The following is a 27456-nucleotide window of genomic DNA, read 5'->3' as shown; positions in this document are numbered from 1 at the left end:
GTCGGGGCTAGACCAAAAGAACTTAGAGTATTAGAACTAAGGTATTCTCTTCTTGGAGATCCCTTAAAGTTCACAACTCAAGTGTCCATTCCCAATGCCAAATGATTGGTATTTATAGGGAAGGGAGCCCTTAAATTCTAATCTCCCATCAATGTGGGAGAGTTGGTGAAATACATTTTATTCAATTTATTTTAATTCAAAAATCAAATTGAAATGCAAGTGAATCAACAAACGACAAGTGTCAAGTGGTGAGCAAGGGGTTAGGTGAGGACCACAAGGGGGGGGGGGGACCACCCTCCCCTTTCTCCCCAAGCAAACCCACACATACACACTCCATGCACACGCCCCACATGCATCATCCAGCTGGCGTAGCCCGCCTTGGGCGCCAAGGCTGCCTTGCTGGCGGCTTGGCCCCTAGGCTGGGCCTATTGGCTGGTATCGTGTGTGTGCAGCCCAGCAAGCGTGCCTCGCATGCATGTGGGCTGCTGCCGGGGGTGCTGGCGCTACTACCGCAAGCCCTTGCGGTCTAGCTGATGCTATGTTGCCATCGCTAGCTAGCTGCTACTTCAATGCTTGTGTTAGGCGCTGCCCAGCATGCAAGCACGCATAGCCCATAGCACACGCACGCATAGCGTGCTGCTGCTGCTGATGCCATGCTCATGCTAGGTGCAACCTAGCTGCTGCTACGCTTGGTACTGAGTGCGAGGCACTAGCATTCTAGCACGCATGGCACACCTGCTGCTAGCTTGCGTGCGACCAGGTGTACCAGCCCCCAAGCATGCTCGGCTAGCTTGCGTGCGACCAGGTGGACCAGCCCCCATCTTTTGGTCAGAGTTTACAACATAGTTAGCCAACGAATATAATCAGTCGGTTGATTTGCTTCCCTATATCAATGACTAATAGTTACATCCTACCCCTGACATAGGATAAGAGATTTGCACTTTGGAACAAGATGAATATAAGGAGAGTGTGGAGGGATATCCTCCACTAAAAACCGAACCACCACCTCTGAATCCACAGACAATTGCACCTGCTTATGACCAACATTCACGCTATCGCAAGACCTCACAACACTCCAAATAGCTCCGCCTAAGTGTTAGAGCACACTCCATAATGAAAAGCAAAAACTTCAAAAACCTCACCATCATGTCCACGAATAATACCACCAGCTCCTACTTTACCCGGGTTACCCTTGGAAGCCCAATCCGTATTAAGACACACCCATCAAACTTTAGGAAACTCCTAACGAATAAATATTTCTCTACGCCTGGCAGCACCAGTAGCATCACACCCCGAAGGTTTATCTAGAGCTCGCTTAATGTCTCCAACAAGAGCAAGTATAAAAGCCACTTGATCAATAGGCAAATTCACTTCCCTGGAAAAGAATTTCTCATTTCTCCATCGCTAGAGCCACTACAAAGTCACTACAAAAACAATTGTACGGTGTTCTTCCACCTCTGATCTAGAGCTCTCCAAATTGAACAAAATCCAGTCAGCACAGGACCTATCAGCCTCGAGGCTAGTCCGATTCATACCGAGCTTCACCCAACAACAATAGCTGGAGGACACTCACGCAAGGTATGGTTCGTGTTTTCCTCAACCATGCCATAGATTTGGCACCTAGGATCAGTAGTTAATTTTTGCAAAAATCTATTAACATTAGTCATGATATGATCCTACACTACCAGCCAGAGGAAAACTCGAATTCTTTGGGGAACTAGAGCTCTCCATATTGTCTTCTAGCCGTGTTTCACATCATCACTCACGGGATAAGTGTTGCGTATGATATTAATTGCTGAGCTCAAGGTAAAACCCCTATATGGAGCACCTTTCCAATACACTACATCCACCATACTCTCGTTCTCACTAACTTCATGAGAAGCAATTACTTCAAGCACGCTATTGGGTAAGAAGTCAGCAAAAAGATCAAATCGCTAGCCCATATTTTGATACTAAAATTCAGTAACCTTAGCATCATTAATATGCAAAGGGGGGGATATGATCAACAATATTAATCAAAGGAGACGTAGTTTCCCACCAGTGATTCCAAAAAGAAGTGTGCTTACCATTCCCAATGGCCATGCTTACCCCCTTTTTTAGAACATCAATATTGTTCACAAAAGCTTTCCATACATTCGAAGCATTCAAATTCTCCTTAAACATATCCACATCACACTGCCCACCCATCAAAATATTTATTATGCAACACATCACACTGCCCACCCATCTCAACTTAGTCAAAAAGCTGCATTTGCTTGCCTCATAGAATGCAATCCCAATCCCCCTTCCGACTTGGGTTTTGAGATATTTTCCAAATCCATAAGGGGACCTTTCGGTGTTCAAAATCACCACCCCACAAATATCGCCGCATTTTTTTTTATCAATTTCGTCACAAGTGGTACGTGGAACTTTAGTGGTTTGCATAGTGTATATTGGGTCGAAGACAGACAAAATTGGGCAAAGGTTTCTCTTCATGCAAAAGACAAAGTATTCTATTTCCATCCCGCTAGTTTACACTAGTGGAAAAAATGTTATTTGCAGCGCGCCCAAACCCCCTTTTGCAATGTTTTCGGGTGCTGCATATGTGGGGGACACAATTACTGAATATTATTTACAGCGCGCGTAAAACGTTGCAAAAAACGGTTATTTGTAGCGTGCCTAACCTTGTGCGCTTATTATTTGCAGCATGCACAAGCCGGGTGCTCTGCAAATAATCTAATTATTTTGCAAAATAATTGGACTATTTGCAGCGCACCCTAACTAGGCAAGTTGCAAATAATCCAATTTTTTGCAATGCACTCTACTTAGGCGCGCTGCAAATACTTTTTTTTTCCTATTTAAATAGGATAAATAGAAACAAAAGTAACACAAAACAAATAGAAACAATTTTGATGATTTTATTAAACAAAGCTAATAATCAAGGTCAATACAAACTGATAAGCTACATGCGGTGAAAGATAGCTGCAAGTGTAGGTAAACTAGTTGTTGTTAGCGATAGCACAAGCATAGCTGAAGGATTGTAGTAGTAGTATTGGGATATGAGATCACCGAAAGATGATCGACTTAGGAATATGGGATCATCAAAAGATGATTGCTTGTGGCCATTCTCCTCCTTTAAACTTGTTCCCATCACTCTGAACTTGTAAGTTCACAAATTCCCTTTCCATCTAGGCATATTCTATGGATCATCTCATTGACATCAATGTATGCAGGAGTCTTCTCTAGTTTCTTTTTGCCCTCTTGGTAGTAAACTTCCCTAACCTTTTCAATCAAATTTAGAAGTCTTTTATGTGGGGTCATGAAATTAGAACTTGTTTCGTTGTTATCAGCATTTCTATGTGTTATCTGCCAAACTTTATTGGCTTGTGAGGGTTGAAGCTTTACAGAAATGGAAAGAATGGGCGTTTGGGAACCAATTTCTTGCTCGGTCTCAGCATTTGGTGCCGTTGCAGTCTCTGTATTTATCTATTCTTCAGTAGCTTCAGTGGTTTTATTTAGTTCAGCTCTCCTCCTCTCAATGGCCTGTGTACATCAGGAACAATGCAAGTACGATTGGTTCACAGATGTAGCAGTAAAGATACTAAAAATAACATAGCACCTGCTACTTTAAATAAAAATCTAAAAGTCGATTTAAATCAAACACAACTTGTTAAGCTTGTGCAACTAAATGCCCATTTCCTCTGTGCCCTTGGCCTTTAAAAGCCTAGGACTTTAAAATTTTAAGGGTGTATTAGGATTTGAATTCCTGACTGGTTGGGAGACCTTGCATTAGATTTGAGCTTATCATTACCCTTTTTTTTTTTATTAGAAACCAATAGAGAGTCGCTAATGAGTTTTAGGAAAACTCATAAATCTCGTTCACGCCTTTTGAAAGGAATGGTGTCCTTCCAACAAGTGTATTATTACAATAGAGGGTTCGGAATTATTAGAAAGCTATTTCTTCAGTGAGGTCAAGTGATCGGAATGCCTAGGTGGAGGCCGCTTCTGATCAGTAATATTAATGTATAATTAATATTATAGCTTAATCTTGACTGAACCCTTTGGGTCACACCCCAATCAAGCAACCGATCTGAGGCGACGAATCAATCAGTAGGATTAGATGAGTCATTAGAGTATTACAAACAAAGACGCCGGATATCGAGCTTAGAGCATCGAAACCGAGCATTGTAAGTTGAGTCGAATTTAGAATTCGACGAGACGAGAAATTAAGAAAACGACAAGTTCTAGCTAAGCCGTAGCCTTGTATTGGCCTAGCCATGCGAGTGCTAGGCTAGCATAGGGCACCAGCCGCATCGCATGGCTATGCCTCAAGCTAAGCATGCATTTGCGTGCTAGGCTCGCTGGCCGAGCATGCTTGCGGGGTTGGTGCGCCAAGTTGCACGCACGCTTGCTCCAGCATCCATGGCTGGGCTAGTCAAGGCCTTGGAAAAGACATCAAGGCATGCTCTAGCATCCATGGCTGGTCTAGTCAAGGGCCTTGGAGAAAGCATCAAGACCTTGGTAAAGACATGAAGGCCTTGACGTAGGCATCAAGGCAGGCTGCCAGTTAGCTCATGCGTGTGCCAGCTCTTGCGTGCATGTGGGAGCTTGGTTGAGGGTTTCTTGGGGAGCAAGGGGTGGATAGTCCCCCCTTGTGGTCCTCACTTAACCCCTTTCTCACCTCTTGACACTTGGTGTTTGTTGATTCACTTGCATTTTCAATTTGATTTTTGAATTAAAATAAATTGAATGAAGTGCATTTTTACCAATTCTCCCACATTGATGGGAGATTGGAATTCAAGGCTCCCTTCCCTATAAATACCCATCATTTGGGATTGGGAAGGGACACTTGAGTGGTGAAATTTAAGGGAACTCCATACCTTAATTCTAATACTCTAAGTTTTCTTGGTCTAGCCCCGACTAACCTTCGGGGTAGGGACCGTTCGAGTCGGGTCTCGAGGGTGAGAGCCGTTGGAGGCTTACGCATTTGCGGAGCTAACGCTTTTAAGTACGAGCTCGTAGAAAGAGCGAAGCACGCGTCAAGGGTAAGATCGTCTCTTCTTCTTTTTCTCTCCTGGTTAATTAATTATGTGATTGTTAATTAATTAATATGCATGTTTTGTTACATTAATTTGTGTGCGGATTTTGGGAGGGTTTCATTCCGCGTAGTTTTGGACACTACGAAACCGACAGCGGTATCGGAGCCGCGCTCATTTAATGATTGTAACTAATAATTAATTAAGGTAATTTAAATGGATTTAAATTTCTGGTTTTGTTTTCTAATTAGACTAGAAGCTTGTTTTAATCTCGTATTTATACTAATTTTGGCTCATGAACCCAGATTTCGACCCAAAAGTAGTGAATTTAGGGTGGAATCGATGTTCTAAATTGTGTTTGACTCTCTTTGAGAGCTGTCTAGAAGCCAAAATCTACCCAAAATCATGTTTTTGAGGGGTTTTTCGTTTTTGAAGAAAATTTTTAAATCTTTAAACCTTGATTAATTATGCCATGTTAATGTTAGATTATGTGTATGGTTACATCATTAATCTACTGCAATAATAATCGTTATTAAGCATGTTTATGAAGTCATATTTGGTGCTTAATTTGGTGAGTTCACTTTTCACATAAACTTGTAATTTCACATTTTTGCAAATTAATTGCTTCAAGTGAATGTTTATGGTGAATTTGTAATTTTGAAGTCCCTAAAAGTGTTAAAGATCCAATCTTTAATTGTTTATTTGGTTGGAAATTAACTTTCGAAATTCCATGTTGAACTAATTTTGGATTTAATCATTTTTGAGTTGATTAAAGTCTTGAAAGTTCAAAACTTGTGATTGAAATTTAATTAATCTTCATATTGGAAGATGTAATTTTCAAGTTTTACACAAGTTAGTGTTGGAAATTTTTCATTAGATGAATGGGTTCATTTTTCCAACCCCTTTAATTTTGTCAAATCTCATTATAAATTTATGTTTGGTTAAATCAATTGTGAGTATAGCCCTTCAATTTTGTAGCATCAAGTTGAACCTAAAATAATGTAAAGAATGGTTCTTGAATTGATTTTGGTTTGTGCACTAAAATTGAATTTATTTAAGTTGGACTTGTTTTATTTTTATTTTGCTCAAAATTGGTTCTAAAATAAATTTAGAATTAATTTTTATCACACATAAATCGGGATTAACTCTTGAGATTAGTGCACGTAAATTGAGGCAAAGACCGCCCGAACACACACCCTTCAGCTAGCTGGGCTGCTCACGCAGCCCACTTGTGGCTGCCAAGATGCGTGTGTGGGTTGCTCATGCCTCGAAGGTGCGCAGCCGTGTGGTATGTGCGAGCTAGGTGCACGCTTGGTGTTGCGATGGGAGTGCGTGGTCTGCGGCAGTGGGCTGCATGGGTTGCAAGTGCTAGCAGACCAGCCACATGCTGCAAGCGCCAGCATGCGTAGCATACTACGAGGCTGCTGGTGCCAGCAGGCGTGGCATGCGCTACTTGCTGGGCATGCCAGCACCCACACACGCAATGCCATGGCCTTGGTGCCTAGGAAGTAGGGGTGATCATGGATCGGATATCCGATCCGAAATTGAATTTTCGGATCGGATATCCGTATCCGAAAATTCCGATATTTGATATCCGTATCTGATCTGAAAATTTCGGATATCCGGATATCCGAAAATTTCGGATCGGATAGTTCGGATATCCAATACCCGACCCTTATAATAATATGGTTTTTTAACTGGAATGATATTATTAAAATACTAGTTTAATAGCACAATTTTTTTTTTAAATCAAATTAATAAATATTAAATTTTAAACAATCAATTTTAGGCCTAATCTGAATTCTAATTAAAAGACAAAAAAACCAAATAAAATTCTAATTGCATTACTGAACATTGGTTCAACGTCCACAAAGTACTGATGATTGCATTTGATATAAGATAAATCAAAGAACAAGACAATTTGCCTTTCATATCTTTCAAATTATGTCAAAATTCCAAAATCAAGCTGATATAAACCCAAAAAAAACTTACAAAGTTCACGTCATGGACAAGATTTGTGTTCCAAACATCTTTAGCAATGTCACATCGACAAGAACGCACTCAAGGATCTATTAGATAGACTCTTGATAGTTGATCGATTCGAAATCATTCTAAGACAAGCAAGTCTTACTTGTTGAAATTGACAAAGTAAGGAGCCATTGTGCTTGGTATATACAATTGACTCCGAAAGCTAAAGAGAATTCCATTACTTCAATGTCTCACAAGAATTTGAAAGAATATGGCTATATTCATCAAATGTGAACAAACTGGACCTTGAGTAGCTCAAAAGTTCAGTGAAGTATAAAATCGACTTGGCAAGATATCAATACGTCTAGATTAGATCGAGCGATGTTTGCTTGAGCCAAGAGTGATCATATAAAAGTTATGAAATTGGAATTTCATAATTAGCTCCACAAAGAATATAGTATGTCATAACGGAGACCTCGATGCCATTTGGAAATGACTCGAATGATAATGGATCACATCACTTCCTATAATGTTTTTAAATATTTGCACAAATGACTAGTGTTACACTAAACAAAATTATCGAAGCTAATAAAGGACACCATATTTAGTTATGGATAGAAATAGTTTTTAGAGTCTTTTCAGGTATATGTCTAGGGCTCTTAGCTTAGTGGGAGTTCACTGGCTCAGTGGGAGATAAGTGGCTCAATAAGGGCTAAGGTAGCTCGAGTGCAAGTTAACTATTTGTTTCACAATGAACTTTTACCCAAAGACTATATACATGTCTCTTTGTAAGCATTCAAATGAGACTACGGGCATTACTTCCACAACCTAATTGAGAACATAATATTTGTTTCTCTAAGTGGTGTCTTCTGGAAAGTAACACATTTCCAAAGTGGCAAGTGGGAGGAAAATGAACTCGACAACTATCGAGATTAGCAACAAGCATACTATTTACCATTGGATGCTAAGGGAATAGTGTCTTGTAAATTAGCTACGGAAAATCCAAATTCCGAATAATGGTTAGAGGCCATAAAATCCGAAATAGACTCCATGTTTGAAAATCATGTTTGAAACTTGATTAATTTGCATGAAGGGTGAAAGACTCATCAATTGCAAATAAGTTTTCAATGAGAAAACTAACAAATGTGGAAATGTATATGCATACAGAGCTAGATTGGTTGAAAAGGATACAATTAATTCATGGCGTTGATTTTAATAAAAACCTATTCACCAATAGGAATGCTTAAGTCTTTTCGTGATTATTCTAGCAAAATTGCACATATGAAATATGGAAAAATAGATAACGAAACCGCCTTCCTAAAATGGAATTTCGGAAGAGACTACGTAAATAGTCTAAGGGATTTGTAATTCTAAATAATGCTAGATTTAAATGCAAGATTGATAGGCGTGTCGCGTACCTAACAAAAATAACCTAACTATTCCTCCTAACTATGTAGTCGGGCAAGTAAGGGTCGAATCCCAAGAGACTAAGGTTCATCTAAATTATCTAGACTCAAATAATTACTAAGCAAGAATCAAATCAATGGTGGAATAAACTAAGAGCTAATGTATGGAAAACTAGAATAAATCAAAAGAATATAATGAATCAATAAGCTAAAACATCCAAGATCAAGTATCACCACAATTACGATCGATGCAATTATATATCTACCCCTAACATACAATTCCAATTAACAAGGGGAAAAGTAAACCCTAATCAATACCAAGGACCTCTCTCGAGTATCAATGGCTTCCCTAACATACAATCAAACCTATTCTCATGGAATCATGCAAATTAGAGACATTAAACACTTTACTTCACTTCCCAATTATCAATTCAACTACTCTCGTGATGAATTTCAAACCCTAAATTAATCTACTCAAATCCTTTAAAACCCAACTCTCGTTGTGATTAGAACTATGGAATAATAACAATACTAATTATCTCTAATCTAGTATTGGCATAATCACAATCAATTTAGCATAAACAATTGCAATGGTTATTAGAGAATTTAAAGAATTAATTCATGCATCAATCATAATTGGGCTACCCTAGATCTTGGAATAAGAAAACTACTCACACATATTGAAAGAAGAAATAACAATAATAATCAAGGAAAACATAATTGAAAACAAAAATAATTGAAAGAGAAAGGAATAGAGATGAATACCAATGATGCTTCAATTGAAATTACTCAAATTGTTAATTAACAATACTCAAATCTAATGAAGGAATTAAATTGCTTAAAAGTAATAAACTAGGGTTCTAGAGAGAGAAATAAAACTTAAGGAAATAATAATGTCTGTTCTAATGATGATTACAAGGGGTATTTATACCCTTAACAAGATAAAATTGCGAAAATATTAAAATCGGATTCCGCAACCCTTTGCCCGGTCCAACCAGGCGAGCACCGCCCGATCGGGCGGATGGTATACAAGTTGCTCCACTTGCGTTTTGCTTCTTCTCCCTTGCGCCCGGTCCCACCGGGCGGGTGGTTCCCGATCGGGCGCGCAACTATGCTTCTCCAAATCGATTGCTGCCTTCTTGTTTCAACGCTAGGCTTCTACTCCTCTGTGCCCGGTCCCACCGGGCGGACCATGCCTGATCGGGCACGTAGGAGCTGCAGCAATTACTCTGTATTAAACTCATCTTTCATTGACCTGTTGAACCGGGCAAGCTAGGGTCAACAGGGCATAGGGGAAACCTTCTTCTTCATACACCAACCTCTTCTATAATCATCCAAAACACGTCTGATTCATCCAAGAAACTCCGTATTCCTATTAAAACTTATAAAAACACACCGACCACACTAGAGAAGAGATTGTTAGCGAGAAATGGCTCTAAAGAGCCTAAAACCATGCAAGAATGTGATGTAATATCAGAATAAATCTATGTATAAAACGTGTATATCAAAGATCAAGAAATCCATTGTGGGATTAAGTGAAGCATTGCATGTAGGAATTGAAACATGTATTCTCATAAGGTTAATAAAAGGTTTGGCTTATGGAGAATCATAGAAATTCTTATGAATAAGAAGTTTAGTGGGAGCAAGAGTCAATCTTGTAAGGTCTAACAAGAAGTTTACAAACTTTATTGTGAAATGAATATCAAATGCTAAATGCTTAGATTTGAAAGGATTTTCGACAATGGACCAAGCAAAAGACGATACTTAGTACATATTGGGAATTAAGATCTATTGTATAGACTTAATAAAATGTTTAAACGAGTAGAGAAATTTACCGTGTTAAACATGAATGACCTGAAAAGGCTTTTGAACCATATGTGCAAAACTAAGTAAATGTTTGAACCAATTATAAGCTAGGCAAATACTAAGTTGAATAAGAAAGACTCTAGTAAAGACTTTCAACCATATCACATAGCAAACAGTTTAGCAAGACTCGGTGAAACTAGATGAGCTAAAAGGTCACATGAATGGAATGTAATTGGGAATAATTCTGCAATTGAAAACCATCATGCATTCTATGATATGGAGTCGTCACTCAACTTACATGCTTAGAGCATGAGAATTATAAAATACCAATAAATTTAAATCTAAGTGATGGATCGTAAGATTATGATCAAGAACATCCAAAGTACTTTGATAAGTAAAAGGGATGAGTTCTTGACGCATGGAAACAAATGTAATTTGAGATTGATGTTGCAAGCACATCCTTAGAAAGGATCATATCCTTAACAAGGAAGCCGTTTATAAGCACGAGCTAAAATGCGTCGTGGCTTGAGAATGGAAACATGGACGCACATCCATGAGTAATGTGCGGAAATTTAAGGTAAATTTCCATGATCACAAGTGATTAGGGTATCCCAAAACATTGTGAGCCGTTTGGAAAGAAATCCAAGCAAAGCACCATCAGGAAGTCTACTGAAATATATGTTGAGAATATTGTTGCCTTAAAGGCAATAATAAGAAAGTTGTTCAATGGAAAGTTCGTTGTCGAACGTTGATGATTGTAGGTTGTCAAGTTGAAGATCTCAAATCATAAAAATGAGTGGGAGCCATCACTTGGACAATAAATCCTAAATCACATATAATCTATATCACTCTCAAATTTTATTATCTTATTATGAAAGTGTTCGATAATGAAGATGCTAAGATTTGCAAAGTAATCATAACTAAACCTATGCAATAAGTGAATGATAGCATTCACAATTGCATGAAAGAAATCAAGCATATTAAATATGGGTGTGATTTCTATTAATGTTTTGTCAAGAGTATTACTTTTAAAACATTTTTGGAAAACCATTTATCATAAGATGAAACGTTGAAAAGTTTCATAGTGGAATAAAATTTTTTTACTAATAATTCCACAAACTATTTAATTATGGTTTAGAATTAAATAATGATTCCAATCGATTTTAAGAATATTCAAAATAGGGTATCAAGACTATGTCTTGGATAAAGAAACACCTATTAAGTGAACATTGTATATTTTAATCGAAAATTATCCCTAATCAAGGTCATATAAATGATGGACGATCAATGACCACTTGAGATTAGTGTGTAGTATGATTTATAGCACCGTTTCTTGTCTACAAGGACATGATTGTCATAAATCATTTGCACAGGTATTAGTTTGGAACTATACCGGATTGACCTATGAGAATACTTTAAGAGATTTAAAATCGTCATAAGTATATATCTCATTATAGCTATCGAAACCTTTTTTGTCGACCATGAGTATTGTAAGTTCTCTTGTTTGAGTACTAGTCCGTTTTGATGTTGTCAAACGTCTGCCGTAAATGGGGATTATAACGACAACACTCGGGTGGCTAGGTCCTCTTAGTAAGGGAAGATAACAATGCAAGACTGGGAATGTCCCCCTGTTAATAATAGGGAACATGTCTTTGTTGTTTACAAGGCCTCTCGAAGAGCGAGACTGTGAAAATGCATGGCCGTGCTCATATGGATTTAAGAAATCATCTGCTTATTGGCAGTCAAACTCGGAAATAAGGAAAACACTTCTGGCCTAATAAGGATGACGATGAATCTTACCTTATAGTTCATGAAGAGACATTAAGTGACATAGAAATTGGGCTATATACTAACTGCACACTTTTCCGGAAGGATAAGTGGGAGATTGAAAGGAATGATGTCCTTCCAACAAGTGTATTATTCTGATAGAAGGTTCGGAATTATTAGAAAGCTAATTCTTCATTGAGGTCAAGTGATCAGAATGCCTAGGTGGAGGTCGCTTCCGATCAGTAATATTAATGTATAATTAATATTACAGCTTAATCTTGACTGAACCCTTCAAGTCACACCCCAATTGAGTAATTGATCCGAGGCGACGAATCAATTAGTAGGATTAGATGAGTCATTAGAGTATTACGAACAAAGACATTGGATATCGAGCTTAGAGCGTCGTAAGTCGAGTCGAATTTAGAATTCGACGAGACAAGAAATCAAGAAAACATCATGTTCTAGCTGTGCCGTAGCCTCGCATTGTCCTAGCCATGCGAGTGCTAGGCTAGCACAGGGCACCAACCGCATCGCATGGCTATGCCGTAAGCCAAGCATGCATTTGCGTGCTAGGCTCGCTGGCCGAGCATGCTTGCGGGGTTGGTGCGCCTAGTTGCACGCACGCTAGCTCTAGCATCCATGGCTGGGCTAGTCAAGGCCTTGGCAAAGACATCAAGGCCAGCTCCAGCATCCATGGTTGGGCTAGTCAAGGGCCTTGGCAAAAGCATCAAGGCCTTGGCGTAGGCATTAAGGCAGGCTGCCGGCTAGCTCATGCGTGTGCCAGCTCTTGCGTGCGTATGGGAGCTTGGTTAAAGGTTGCTTGGGGAGAAAGGGGTTGATGGTTCCCCCTTGTGGTCCTCACCTAACCCCTTGCTCACCTCTTGACACTTGGCGTTTGTTGATTCACTTGCATTTTTAATTTGATTTTTGAATTAAAATAAATTAAATAAAGTGCATTTTTACCAATTCTCCCACATTGATGGGAGATTGGAATTCAAGGCTCCCTTCCCTATAAATACCCATCATTTGGGATTGTGAAGGGATATTTGAGTGAGCTCAATAAGGCATCTCCCAATAGGTGAGAAAACCTTTAAGTTCGTAATACTCTAGTATTATTTTGGTCTAGCCCCGACTAACCTTCGGGGTAGGGACCGTTCAGGTCGGTCTCGAGGGTGAGAGCCGTTAGAGGCTTACGTATTTGCGAAGCTAACTCTTTCAAGTACGAGCTCTAATAGGAGCGAAGCACGTGTCGAGGGTATGATCGTCTTTCTCTCTCTCTCTCAGTTAATTAATTATGCGATTGTTAATTAATATTCATGTTTAGTTACAATAATTTGTGTGTGGATTTTGGGAGGGTTTAATTTGGAGTAGTGTCGGACACTACGAAACCCAATAGATTTCTCCCAAATAGAGTTCAAGGGATATTTAGCATGAATCATAAGTTTACCCATGCCCTAATTGTTCTTCTAGTACCAAAATTGAGTTCGGGAGCGAGGGTACTAAGATAATGTTCCTTTTTGAGGGGAATCGCCATCCTAGCCCTTTAGTTGATTTTATTTACAAACGTTAATCACAAAAAGGTTACATTGCAACAAATGTTGTTTTTATTATTTATTTCAAATTCGTGAAAAGAGCAATAAATAAACAAGAATCGCCTTGACTTAGGTGATAAAATAATCAATTAATTTATTCAATTCTAGTCTTTATTTAACAAAAGAACACTAAGTGGAATTAATTAATTAGAGTTTATTTAAAGTGATTAAACAACACTAATTAATTGATTAAAGTGATTTAGGACGAGAAAAGTAAAGTGATTTAACTAAGTGCTCGGGAATTACCACTTTTCCTTGCTAAATCTTCATTTAGAATGCAAATGAACTCTTTCTTGTTTGGGAACCTCCACCATAAGGAAAAAGTAACAAAAGGGGTGAGTGTTTAGGACAAGAGGGTTTGATTATTGCATAAACTTATGAAGTATCACTGCTGACTTTCTAGCTAATTTTCTATGTCTTCAAAGCTCGTTTTGAACCCCTATTTATAGGGAATGGTTAAGATTAGGGTTTCGAACATTCTGCCGCAACAGGTGGCGCACGTAACTTTTGAAGTTGCACGTGGCTTCCGCGCAAGTTGAGGAGTTGCGCTGCACAGGATAGTGTGACTTCTGTTCTTGCACGTGGTTGTATGCTAAGATTCGATTCAGTATCTATTAGAAATTCTGAATCTTTGCAAGTGCAACACTAAAAGTCGTGCTAGGCTGTTGCGCGCAATTCTGTAAGTTGCGCGCGACTTCTTGAGTTGCGTGTGGATTTCCTTGCGACAGCTCTAGATTATAACCTAGGCTCCCTAAATCTGTTCGAAATTAAATTTAACTCTTGGATTAGGCCTAATTTCTGATCGGGCTTAGTCTTATTTAGTTTTGATTCATTTTAATTGGGATAAGCTAGTTTGTTTCATGTGTTTAGGCTTTAATCAGTAGTCTATTAGCATTCCTTACCCCAATCAAGCACAAAAATGGAATTATTTATCGTTATAGCACTTCCAGTCGGGACAGGGGACCAAAAGTAAATGTACTGTCTACAGTTAGCCCCCACTTTGATCGAGTCTAGAATAGACGATGATTAAAGTAGTTAAGGAAGTAAATTTGAGACTCATTATGCAAAGTTTAAAGATAAGAAATCTTTTAGTGGTGTTGAGAATGTCGAAACTATCCTTGGTTCGCTAAATGTTTGAGAAAATTAGCTACTAAAATCAAAGTATTTTTGAACTTAGTGCGCTAAAGAGTCTAGGTTCACCCTTTGCAAGTATAGAACGCTTTTACAAGTAAAGGTTGTCCTGTGTGATGTCATGTCATGAAAAGGTATCATGTTTAAAAAGATGAAAAGAGGATGATACCCTCTCAATATGACATCGGTGGTCTAAAGTCTCTCGATCTGTCATTGAAACTTTAGTCCATGATTTTGACGAAAGAAAGATGATAAAAAAAAAAGGTTGATTCAGTATTTGCAGCATAACACTTGAATAAAAGACTGACATTCGCTGCCAAAACAAAGATTCGATGTCCACAAGATGGAAATACACGTCTCAAGATTGGAGGCATGTATCCAAATTCAGTGAGAGAGATGAAAATCAGCAACTCGCTTAGCAGTGTTGTCCACGAGATGAAAACACTCATCTCAGGACTGGGGGCACATGTCTAAATAAGTGTAGCTTAGCATTGGCCGCTCTTTATACAGGGGGTGGACGGACACCCTAACTATCCGGTGAAGCAAGATCGCTTATAAGCTAACTGTATTTGCATGGTCGCCCAACGGGAGTAGCATTGCACCATTAGTTGGCATGCCTTGTCGACTCGAAAGCTAACACCTTACAAAGATTCTACCGTTTTTTATGAGAGGCAGATCACGTTACTAGTACAATTTTACGCAGCACGTACACGATACAATTTTACGTAGTATGTACGCTATACAATATTACGCAGTATAAACGCGGTATTTTCGTTATGTAACGACAAAAATACTAATACGGCATTTCTTAATAGGGGAGCACAGAAAAAAAAAAACCCAAACTGTCTACGAGAGCTCTAACGTAACGTACCACTGCGTGACCTTTTTTGCACGTCGTACGAAAAATGTTCAAAACGTATGCTTGGGAAGGCATAAAGCACAGTGTGCATGCAAGATGATGCAAATAATTATCAAAGAAGAAAATAAACTACAATATGCAAAGCAATAAAAGGATGTTGAAAATTCGCATGTTATTACGTCTAACGACGCACGAAATCGTTAGGAAAATTCAAAACAGATCAAAATCCAGACACCGATCTATTAAATGACCGGCATCAGCACGCAACTTTGGAAGTCGCGTTGATCTGTCGCGCGCAAGATTTACATTTGCGCTGGGCTGCCATGCGCAATTTTCAGTATGCGCGCGACATTTAAATCAGTAAAAAAGAAACGAGGAGCGCAATCTGCCGCTCACTTCCCCTCTTCGCCATTTTCACCATTTTTGACCCTTTCTCTTCTTATAAATCTCGGTTTTTGGCTCCATTTAAAGCTAAAGAAAGTAGATCTTGCCTCCATTTCTATTTCGCTGGAATCCAATATAAGTTTTATTTGTTATTTTTGAGGATTTTGGTCAAAATTGAGGAATTTTCTAACTAAAGAACCCTAAATTTCAAACTTAGGGTTTTTTGATTCGTTCCATAATTCTTGAAATCGTTTACTCCATGTTGTTTTGCTACGTTAAAGGAGTGTTTTTCAACAAATTTCATGAAAAATGGTTTATTATTGTATGAGCATGCCTTCGTTTATGTTCGTTTTCATACTTTTTCCTTCGATTTTTATGTTCGAATTCCAGTTTTTGTTTGCTCATTTGGTTGTACTTGTTGATTATGAGGCAAATTATGTATAATGACTACAATTACGCATATGAATCATGCTTTAAAATTTTGAATCCGAAAAAATGTCCGAAGTGTATATATTTCTGTTTTTTCCATTCCGAGTTACAAAATAAGTGTTAATGGATGATAATTATGTTTGTTTAATTATTATTCACCCACAAACTATTGATTTTCAAGACTCCTAAATTAAAAATATTTAAGGAGTGTTCAAAAATTTAGTTGAATTGGTATAGGTTGACTAGTCTAGGTGTTCAAGCCCCCATTTACTGAGTTCAACTGCAGGTGTCGTAGCCCCCTAGTATTGGGTTGGCATTTGACTTATTATTTTTTTTTGGGGTTTTGGCCCTTTAGTAGCCGTTATGCTGCCGAAATGGGTCCAAAATAGTTCCTATGTTTCTTTTGATAACATTTTAGGATTTAGGAAAACGTATTCAATCAATTTTTTTTTTTGAAATTTCATTGATTGATCGTTCATAGCATGGATTCTCCTCTGTTCGTGGATGCCAAGGACGTTTTGGAGGGACCAGTTCCAGGCGAGGCAGTTCGCCCTCGAAATAGGGTGGCACGTGCTCGTGAGGAATCACGGAAGCGACGTGTCGGCATGAAGTGTCGTCGTCATGAGGAGTTGGTTTGGGAGGCTCCTCCCAACTGGGATCCACAGGTCCTTAAATGGGATCCAGATCACCATGTCTCAATTCAGGGTTGGCGCAACATAGTGAGTTTCTTTTGGCACGTTTCTTCCATTTTTCGATTCTTTTACGCCCATTATAATCGAGTTTTGTTTTTTCCTTTTTAGAGTGAGCCTAGCATGCGCTTGTACAGTTCTGGATAACTAAGAGGTCTCTATGACTCTCTTCCCGAGGTGGTGAAGGAGATGATTGAGCTTTTAGAGTTGGTCCCCAGCTAGCGGCTCTTTAGGACCTTTCGAGTTAGTCTTCGTCACTGTCTTTACTTAGCAGATTGTAGGAGTTTTGGTGGGATTCCACTAACACTTTTCACTTTCCGTGGGGAGAGATGACTGTTACCCCTTACGATTTCTCCATGATCATGGGCTTTCTTTTGGAGGCGAGCCCGTGGTTCTAGGGAACGTAAAGGGGTCAGACGAGAGACTGTGTAACCACGTGGAGGATCGCCTTGTGGCGACCCTACATGTATATGCGTAGTCTTGTCCTTACTATGTTCTTGCCGACGAGTTGTTGGCTAATGAGGTCAATTGGCAATGTATTCCTGAGCAGCTGGCTTGGATATACATTGCCCACGCTCTTTCTGTCATCGATTTGAGTGATCGGGGAGAATGTTTCGCTATTGGGTTACTCATATGCCTTAATGAGTTAGGTCATGTAGGTAACCTGAACTGGCGGAGGTGTCGTATGCCCGTATGCTTACTTCTATGGGCATACAGGTGATGGATTCCGCGGCAGCTACTGAAGTGCCTCGCATCTCCATTTCCTAGCAGGGTCGTATTCTTAAGGTATATTTTTCTTATTATGTTTTGATTTTCCGTCTATTCTTAAGCTAATCATATATTTTTAGTTATTTTTTTTTTCTTTTTGTGGTTTCTTTAGGCCCGGGGATATTCGTACCTGCCTTTTTTAGCCCCCAAGGTGATCAGGCCGACTTGTTTCCCTATTGGTCATCGTCTGGCCAGGATTGGGAGACAAACTACTACAGCCGGCGACTTTCGCTAGAGGATAGGTTTACAATAATGATGCATTCATATCATTTTCCCTATTGATCAGGCCGACTTGTTTCCCTATTGGTCAGGCCGACTTGTTTCCCTATTGGTCATCGTGTGTCGGTGAGTATAGGTTTACAATATACATTCATATCATTTTGATTTGATCATTTCTTTACATAATGATGCATTTTCCAAGTTAACTTTCGCCCTTGGGGCTTGGTTGTGGGAGTCCCTAAGGCTGTCCGGGCAGGCACCATTCGTCGTCGTTTCCAGGCACTCTATTAGGGACTCTCCGCGAGTCACTAGACAGATGCGTGGTTTTTAGGCGAACGCGTTGTATGGAAATTTTCGTCCGAGGAACCTTTACTAACTGCAGACTTTCTGATCTGGATGTTGCGTCTGAACCTCCTTTTTACCGAGGATTGTGCTCAGGCGGTCTTTGGTTATTTTGCGAAGCAGCTGGCGCTACCTGGGGTTTCTTACAAGGCTTTTGTTGCATCCAGACTGACTCCTTTTCCAGCTATTATCTCGGTTTGTCTCTTTTTTCTTTTATTTTATAAGTTTTGTTTTTCCTTTTTTCGACGTTTAGACATTGACCTTGTTTTGTTTTGTTTCTTATAGATGGTCGTGCTTGATGGTTGGGTGCCTCCTGCGGCGCGGAGGTCTCGTATACCGATGTTTTCGGATCGGTGATCCACGAGACTCTTTCGGTGGCCGAGGACGAGGAAATATCGTACGTCCTAGAGACGGTCGAGTCGGTATGTTTTGTTTTGTATATGTATATAAATGTATATCAATCATATACATATTTGTGACTTTCCTATTTTGTATTTGGAACAGGTTCCGCAAGAGACCGTGAACGGCATGGTGAGGACTCTGCAAGCATTCGGGAGAGCCCTTGTGGCTTTATCATGCCACGATCATCCGATGGTTGCGGTAATTTTTCTTTTTTTTTGGTATATCAAAGTTATTACATGATTGTGTATTAATCTTTGATTTGGATTTTTCAGGATGTGCAACAGCCTTTCGGAGGTTGTTAAGCACCGTGATTCCATTTTTTCTTTTAGGAAAACTTATTTTTTTTCGTCTTGTATATACAACATTTGTACATATGACGTATTTTGTATATATCACCATTTATATTTATCGCATTATCACCATTTATATAAAAGTGCAAAATAATTTGCGAAAAAATTCCAAGGAAGGAAAGGTTCTCGATTTACCCCCCTTAAAAAAAGAACGAAAGAAGAAAAAGAAAAAAGAAGTAAAATAGAATAAGTAAAGAAGAAAATAAAGAAAGAAAGTAAATAATAAAACAAAACAAACAAGAAATAAAGAAAAATAAAATAGAATAAAGAAAAGAAAAAAAAAAGCAAGACTCTTAAAATAAGGCAAGCATGTGAGTTAATCGTAAAAACTGAAAATTAGTTTCCATTAATCGTGAAACGATTTAAGGAAGTAAAAAAAAAACTTTTCGGAGCACGGATTAGCCGCGCGCAACTTTAGAAGTTGCGCCAAGCTGCCGAGCGCAACTTCTTGAGTTGCGCGTAGCATCTCTAGGAAAAATTTCCTTTGGGCGTTTTTTGCCAAAATTCGGACCCTTTTGATATATTTAAGCGTGGTTATGCATGGTCTTTTCATTATCTCACATTCATTCTATTCCAACATATTCTTTAGTACTACTAAAAAAAAAATTATTTTATTTTCTTATTTTTACAATGACCAAGAATTTTGAGCAACATTTGAAACAATGGGTGACCTCCTTCTCTAGTGAGGACAAGCTAGCATTCAAAATATACCACCTTGATGCCCTATTAAGCAATATACAACTCAACATTAGCTTTGATTTTCTCCATGCTGCCGTTAACCATTGGGACTCTAACCACCATGTCTTCCTCTTTAAAAGGGATGAATAGTCCCTTTACCTGTTTTATTTTTTGTCTTGTTGTCAATTGTTTGTTTAGGATAGGCAAAGAATATGGAGAATACTCAATGGTGTATGTGGTAGATCAGTAAATAGAGGGGTGTCATTCACCTTCTCTATTAGCATTAACGGAAACTTTTCTTTGTCTGAACCGCCTTAAAATAGATCCAAACGGGAACGGTTTCACCGGAATTCCACTCTTATTACATGTACTTTTTTTCACGTACTCGTCAACGTGCGCAACTCTGGAGGTTGCGTTGGTCAAGCTAGTGCAAGATATAAAGTTGTGCTCGGTATTTGCGCGCGACTTCAAGAGTTGCTCACGACACCTGCAGTTATTTGGCTCATAGAGCGCTTGCGAATTGTTGATCAGGCACAAAATCTTGAGGCCAATGGAGTGAAATATTTCCCTGGTCATCGCATCCTTTATAAACATAAGAATGAAGAGGAATGGACGGCCTTTTTCTGTCACGGGGTTCCTAACATACGCTTTGTGATTCTTTGGTAAAACATAAGTATTACGATTGGGAATAGTTCAAACTGTCCCTATATTTGTCTCTTGGGTCTTTCTAGCACTATCTTTATTTTTCCCTGCAGGGTTATGAGACAATATGGGATAAAACAACTTATCCCTCCTCAAGATTGTGATGCCCTTGCGGATGTGAATTTTAGGGCCAAAAGGATCCCCCGTTGGATTGAGTACTGGACTAATCTTCCTAAGTGGGCAGTTCAAAACCCCACTGCAAGTACAATCCTATCCTCCTATTACAAGGCTTGGATGAATGCGTCCGACAAAGGGGAGTTGAGCAAAGCTCACCAACAAAACCAAGCCGCCTTGGCTCGCAATCCTCCTAAACCTCTAGTGCAATCGGCCACTAATCCTCCTACTAGTGGTCAAAAAAAGGGAGTGAGGAGAGTTTTAGAATTTTTCCCATCTCCAAAGGCTCGTTTAAGAGAACTCAAAAGGAAGGTTGCTCCTAAACCTGCGCAACAAGGCATAAAAAATCAAGGAACCATCCTCGAATTCGCGAAAAAAAACTCCCTCGAATTCAAAAGAAAAGAAGAAGAAAGTGGTTAAGGCTCCTATCCCTAAGAAAAAGGGAGAAGGCGAAACTTCTAAGGTTGCTGATATTATGGATACTACTCCTCCTCCTTCGACTGTAACGATTAAGGAGATAGTCAAACCTTAGTGTGTTACACAATTATTATTATTATTTTTGCTTTAAGTAAAGTGTAATCACTACTAGAACTTATTTATTTATTTAATTTTAGTTTTCATTTTCTAAGTTTATGATGTTTTTTGAATGCATTTATATCTTGAAATAAAAGAGCACTTTTTTATTTTTAAATATGTTAAGTTTTTATTTGACCAATTCAAAAATTGCCTACGTGAAGTGTTACGAAATCAGGTCTTGCATAATTCTTGTTCAACAACATTGTAATATTTTTTTTTATTTATTGTCTTTAATCCTAATCATAAGAGTAAATGAAAAATTAATTAAACCTTGTTTAATAATTTAAACCAAAGTTTAATAATTATTTAGTGTATATGTAAAAATAAAATACGCCTTTGTTTTAACACTAGTGGAGATCGTGACTAATTTCTTTCGAGAATTAATTTTAGGTTCGCAGCTCGTCATCGGGTGGTGCGCGCAACAATGAGAGTCGCATGCGCCTACTGTGTACAACTTCGAAGGTTGCGCGCAGCCGCCTAGTGCAACCTTGGGAGTTACACTCGGCACATACCTGTGTTGTGAGTATTTAATTAGTGATCAGAGTATAAAACGGGCGAAAAAATTTCTTCTCTTTTTTTTTGTTGTTGTTTGGATATTCTATCTACTCCGGCCCCCAAGTGTGAGGAATTTTTTCGTGGAGTTCGAAAAAAATCCGAACACTTCAGTGACATCGCTCTTTTTTTTATCTACCCCCCAAGTGTGAGGAATTTTTTCCGTGGGGTTCGGAAAAATCCGAACACTTGAGTGACTCATTTTTTTTCTCTCCCCCCCCCCAAGTGCTGTGAATTTTACCGAGATGTTTGGTAAAATTTAGAACACTTAAGTGGGATGTTTTTTTTTTTGTTTTTTTCTTATCTACTCCCCCCTCCCCCAAAGTGTTATGAATTTTACCGTGGAGTTCGGTAAAATTTATAACACTTAGAATCTTTTATATGAATGCTATAATGAAGAAATTTGATTAGAATGTTTGAATGAACGTAGTATCCGAAATTCATATGTAATATTTTTTTAAGGCGATCAATGTTTTTTTTAGTTGGAAAATTTCGTCGCCACCAATATCCATTAGTCGAACTGCCTCTCCTGATAAAATTTCTATTACTCGATATGGTCCTATCCATTTGGGTTTGAATTTCCCTCGTGGATTAGTTAGAGGACCTTTGACCTCTTTTAGTACAAAGTCACCTTCTTTGATATTACGGGGTCATACCCTTTTGTTGAAATTACGCGCAAAGCGTTGTTGGTAGACTTGTACATGATGCAAAGCTTTTAGTCTTCGTTCATCAAGGAATAAAAGCTCTTCATACCTCGCTCGTACCCATTCGGCTTCCGGTAGCTTACTTTGGAGTACGATGCGTAGGGATGGCATTTCCATTTCAATTGGTTGAATAGCGTCCATACCGAAACTAAGGAGTATTGAGTGACAACTATTTAAGTTCGTATGGACGTTCTATAACCCCAAAGAGCAAAGTGTAGTTTATTCGGCCAGTCTTTATAATGTTCTTCCATTTTCCTTATGATAGTTGTTATTTTTTATTTGCCGATTTTACTACTCCATTCATTTGAGGTCGATATAGGGAGGAATGATGGTGTTTCACTTTATAACGAACCAAAGGAGATTCCACTTATGGTTTGAATTGAGATCCCTGGTCATTAATTAGTTTGTGTGGAACTCCATATCTACAAAATATATTTCGTTCTAGAAATTTTGCGACATGTTTAAAATTGATATTAACTTAAGAAGCGGCTTCGATCCACTTAGTAAAGTAATTGATGGCTACTAATACGTACTCGTGTCCTCCTGTTCCTATTGGAGAAATCTTACCAATAATGTCAATTCCCCAAGTCGAGAATGGCCAAGGGGAAGTAAGGTTGTATAGCTCAGATGGTGGGAGATGTTGTAAGTAAGCAAACATTTAGCACTCTAGACATTTCTTGACATATTGAATGCAATCATGTTCCATTGTGAACCAAAAGTACCTTGGACATGATTGTAAGCGTCACTCGAAGCGCCTCTACGTTAAGCATGTTGTGAATATGCTTGGCACTCACTCATAGGAAGCGAGAATTAACATACGATTAGGGACAAAGCAAAGTAGGGAGCTGCCAACAAGTTCTTAAGGAACTTGTAAACCGTTCACAGATCATTATAAGGCAACCACGATAAAGGACAACGATACGCAACAACGATTGACCCGTGAAGGTTACACCCCATTCATAATCCATGAGATTACTAACTCCATATGGTTCGAAACCGCGAAAAGAGGATCGGGGATGATGGTACGAAGTGAATCATGGGGTCACATTCGCCCGTATTGGCCTCCACTCGATTCTTATTGTGAAAAGTATTCCTGCTATTTCAAAGGCATGTAAACAAATATTCAATTTGCTCCAAACTATTATTAAGCTAAATTGGTTGAATGTTAATGCAACACAAAATTCTAATTATTAGTGATCACTTAAATTAACAACAAGATTAAAAAGGAACCTAAACCGGTTGTCCAAATTATCTTATTAGTAGTTATATTCAATTACATATTCCCTTTAACATGCAATATGGTGATTAACAATAACAATATAATAAACATCAACATTGGGAGCAATTTAACCATAAATCCAACACTTGGTATATGAAAAACATAACAAAAATTGTATATATAATAGGAACAAAAGGAACATGATTCCTTACTTTGGTTGCGTTTGCTTGCAACTATAAAATAATAAATGCATTAGTAAATTCAAGGAAAATAATAAACAAAAATGGAAATTAAATTAAATTAAAATAGAGTTGATTTGGGGCCAAACCCTCAAACAGTTCTACCTTTCGCGGCTTGGTTACGCGTAGAGCTGCGAGTAAAGTACGGACTCCGGGGAGTGCTTAAGGGATGTATTGTGAAAAAATAAGGAAGGCTAGTATTTAGGCTAGAGCACAAGAGAGAAAGAGAGAATGATTTTTGGTGTATAAGAGAGGAAGAGAGAATTATTTGGTGTATAAGAGAGGAAGAGAAGATTATTTGGTGCCCCAAAACCGAGAAATCAGCCTCGTATTTATAGAAGAAATGAGCAGGGTGATGCACGGAACCCTAGAATTGAAGGCACCGTGAAACAAAACCCTAGAAAATTGCCGTGTCATGGCAGAAATTGTCGTTACAAGGTGCAATTTGCCATGGCGCGGCATTTTTTCCGTGATACGACAATTCTCTTTTCCAGAATTCTGTCCAAATTTATTTTAATATTTTACTTAAGCATTAAGGACGTGATAATTAGGCGCCGTTTTAGCTATTCCGGACTGGTTTCAGGCTTAGTGTTTTATTATTTATTAACGGGCTTAATTAATAAATAAAACAAAATGAATTAAAAAGGGTTTGGGTTGAAAGGAAGGTTGAACTGATTTTGAATAAATGCTTGGATTGATTTGTGGACTGAATATGTTTGACTGTATATGGATTTTAAGCACTTTCGAGATTAAATACTCGACCCGAATAATAATGGCGGTGAAAGGTTGTTCATCATCGGGTTTGGTTGTGGGGAGACATTTTTAGGTGTCTACAGAAGCCCCCACTTTGACTGAGTTTGTAGAAACGTAAGTTTCGAAAACGATAGTCAAAGGAGTCGATTGGTACGGAGAATGATTTATGACGTTCTTCGATACTAAATTGCTCAGTATACGCCGATACCTGCAGAAAAGCGTTAGTTCCACAGATAAAATAGTGAAGAGATTTAATGCGTATCTGACACCGGTGTATCAGTGGCAAATATGTTTGGTAGTTTTCTATGCCTCGATCGAATCCACCGGATGATAATTTTTCACGCCTCGGGAATTTTGTTAGATTATATTTTTCCACACCTCGGGAATTCTGTTAAATCAAATTTTTCCACGCCTCAGGAATTTCTGTGAGATGATATTTTTCCACACCACGGGAATCAATCGTCGACTTGTATGCCTCAAAAAGTGTGCAATGACCGACAATTCTCCACGCCTCGGGAAAAGTTTGTCTGATAATGAGAAATTACATGCCCACGCCTTGGGACACAATCGCCGACTTCTACGCCTCGAGAAGTGTGCAACGACCAACAATTCTCCATGCCTCCGGAAAAGTTTGTCTGATAATGAGAAATTATACGTCCACGCCTTGGGACACAATCGCTGACTTCTACGCCTCGAGAAGTGTGCAACGACCGACAATTCTCTTCACCTCAGGAAAAGTTTGTCTGATAATGTGTAATTACATGTCCATGCCTTGGGACACAATCGCCGACTTTTACGCCTTTAGAAGTGTGTAACGATCGAAAATTCTCTACACCTCGGGAAATGATCACTAGGTGTTTGATAAATGACTGATGATGATTGTTTGATTGTACCTGAGACCTGCAAAATAGAATTTGCCAAGGGACTTGCATAGATTGTGTGATTGACTTGACCAACTGACTTAACCAAGCTTGACTTGACATGACATGACATGTGTATGAATTGTGATTGTGTGTGTATATGTACAGTTTGAGTATGCGGAGACACAAAAAATTGAAAATGTAAAAATTTCAGTCATTTTTTGTCATTAGTGGAGGATTTTGTCATGAATGGAGGGTACCGACTTTCTCCCGAAAAAGAAAGACTTGAAAAATGGAGTAAGAGTTTTCGAACTTCCCTCGATAAAAATTTTGAAAAAGTTTTTGAAGTTCCCCGCAAGAAAAAATATGAAAAATAAAAGAAGTTTTGTACTTCCTTGCCAAGAAAATTTTGAAAAAGTTCTTGAATTTCCCCAAAAGAAAAGACATGAAAAAAGGAAGAAGTTTTGAACTTCCTCGATGAGCAAAGCGAGATGAATCACATGGATTTTCTTCTTATCTAATTGAATTGCTCGTCTGTGAAAATAATGTATGCATAATGAATGTTCGTAGGCCAGGATGCAAAGGACAATTACATCATGTGATATGATCAATTAATGAACTTAGGTCATGAAGCTAAGCATCGTATAATTGTAGTTTATTGTCGGTATATGTTTCTTAGGTCAGGGAACTAAGCATCATATATAGTGTATGAAAAAACAATCTTGAACGTCGTTTAGGTCTGGAAGCTAAGCACATATACAATGGTGATTTCATGAAACAATGAGAGTTTCTTAGGTCAAGGAGCTAAGCACGATATTGTAATGTATGCAATAATGAATGTTACTTTGGTCAAGGAGCTAAACACATCCTTGCACGAATCTTGATAAATGTACCTAGGTCAGGAAGCTAAGTACATTTGTGATAATGCTATCGAATGATGATGACTTTGCTGGATGTTGTCATGAAGCATGCGTAGTGTGGTAACAAGATTTCATGATAAGGGGTTCCTAAGGGAAGGAGGATATGGCCCTGCATATGTGAATGAAGTGTGTGAAAGTGATATTAAGGTGAGGCTGAAAAGGTTATGGTAATGGAAAGAGATGTGAAAAGAGTCGAGATGGTGAATCTTTAGGCTGGGTAGGCTAAGTGATGTGGGTTCAAGCCCCCAAGTCTAGCTCTAGATGGATAGGGATGAGCATTGGATATTCTTTAATTCGGTCATACATGGATATGAATATGAATGTGGCCGCATCTCGATGTGAGGTTGCCTACGTATCCATTGGGAATCAGGCCGAATATAGCTATAGCCCAACTTTGCACAAGTGTATGTACACCTCAAAGAGGTCTATCAAGGGTTGTGATGTGGTTAAGGCTGATGGTTTAAAGAAGAAAGGGGTAAAAGGCTCAAGACCCGAAATAAGCCCCCCAAGATGTGTATTTGAAATTTGGACTTTCCAAGTTTTATATTTCACATTTTTTTTTTGCTTTGAATTTTTGTTTTTTATTAATCAATGTGGGAAATCCTGGATCATGCGGTCCATCACTCACTTGGCATTCATGTTTCCCAGGTACGGTACCAAGCACTCGATGAGAGACGCAATTCGAGACGTGTTCATATCAAAGACATTGGAACATTTGCCCTTAGGCATCGTTTTATTTATTTATTTTATTTTTTTGACTTGCTTTTAAATGTTACACAAATTACATACCTTCCCATCCTAGGGTTAGGTGAATGTGGGTTGGATAAATAAGGCCAAACGTTAGACGAGGCTCAAAGTGGTTAATGAAGAAATGGAATAAGTGTTTGAAAATGGTTTAAGGGGAATGATAGGGTTGCAAAGGGTGTCTCGAATCATTAGTATACCTTGCGTTCGGTTCGACAATTGATTTTTTTTTTTTTTAACTAAAATGACATGATCGAAATGTAAAAGA

This window comes from Chenopodium quinoa, unplaced genomic scaffold, assembly GCF_001683475.1.
Source record: "Chenopodium quinoa cultivar QQ74 unplaced genomic scaffold, ASM168347v1, whole genome shotgun sequence".
Taxonomy (NCBI): Eukaryota; Viridiplantae; Streptophyta; class Magnoliopsida; order Caryophyllales; family Amaranthaceae; genus Chenopodium; species Chenopodium quinoa.
The sequence above is the reverse complement of the archived record's forward strand: the minus strand, read 5'-3'. Positions refer to the sequence as shown.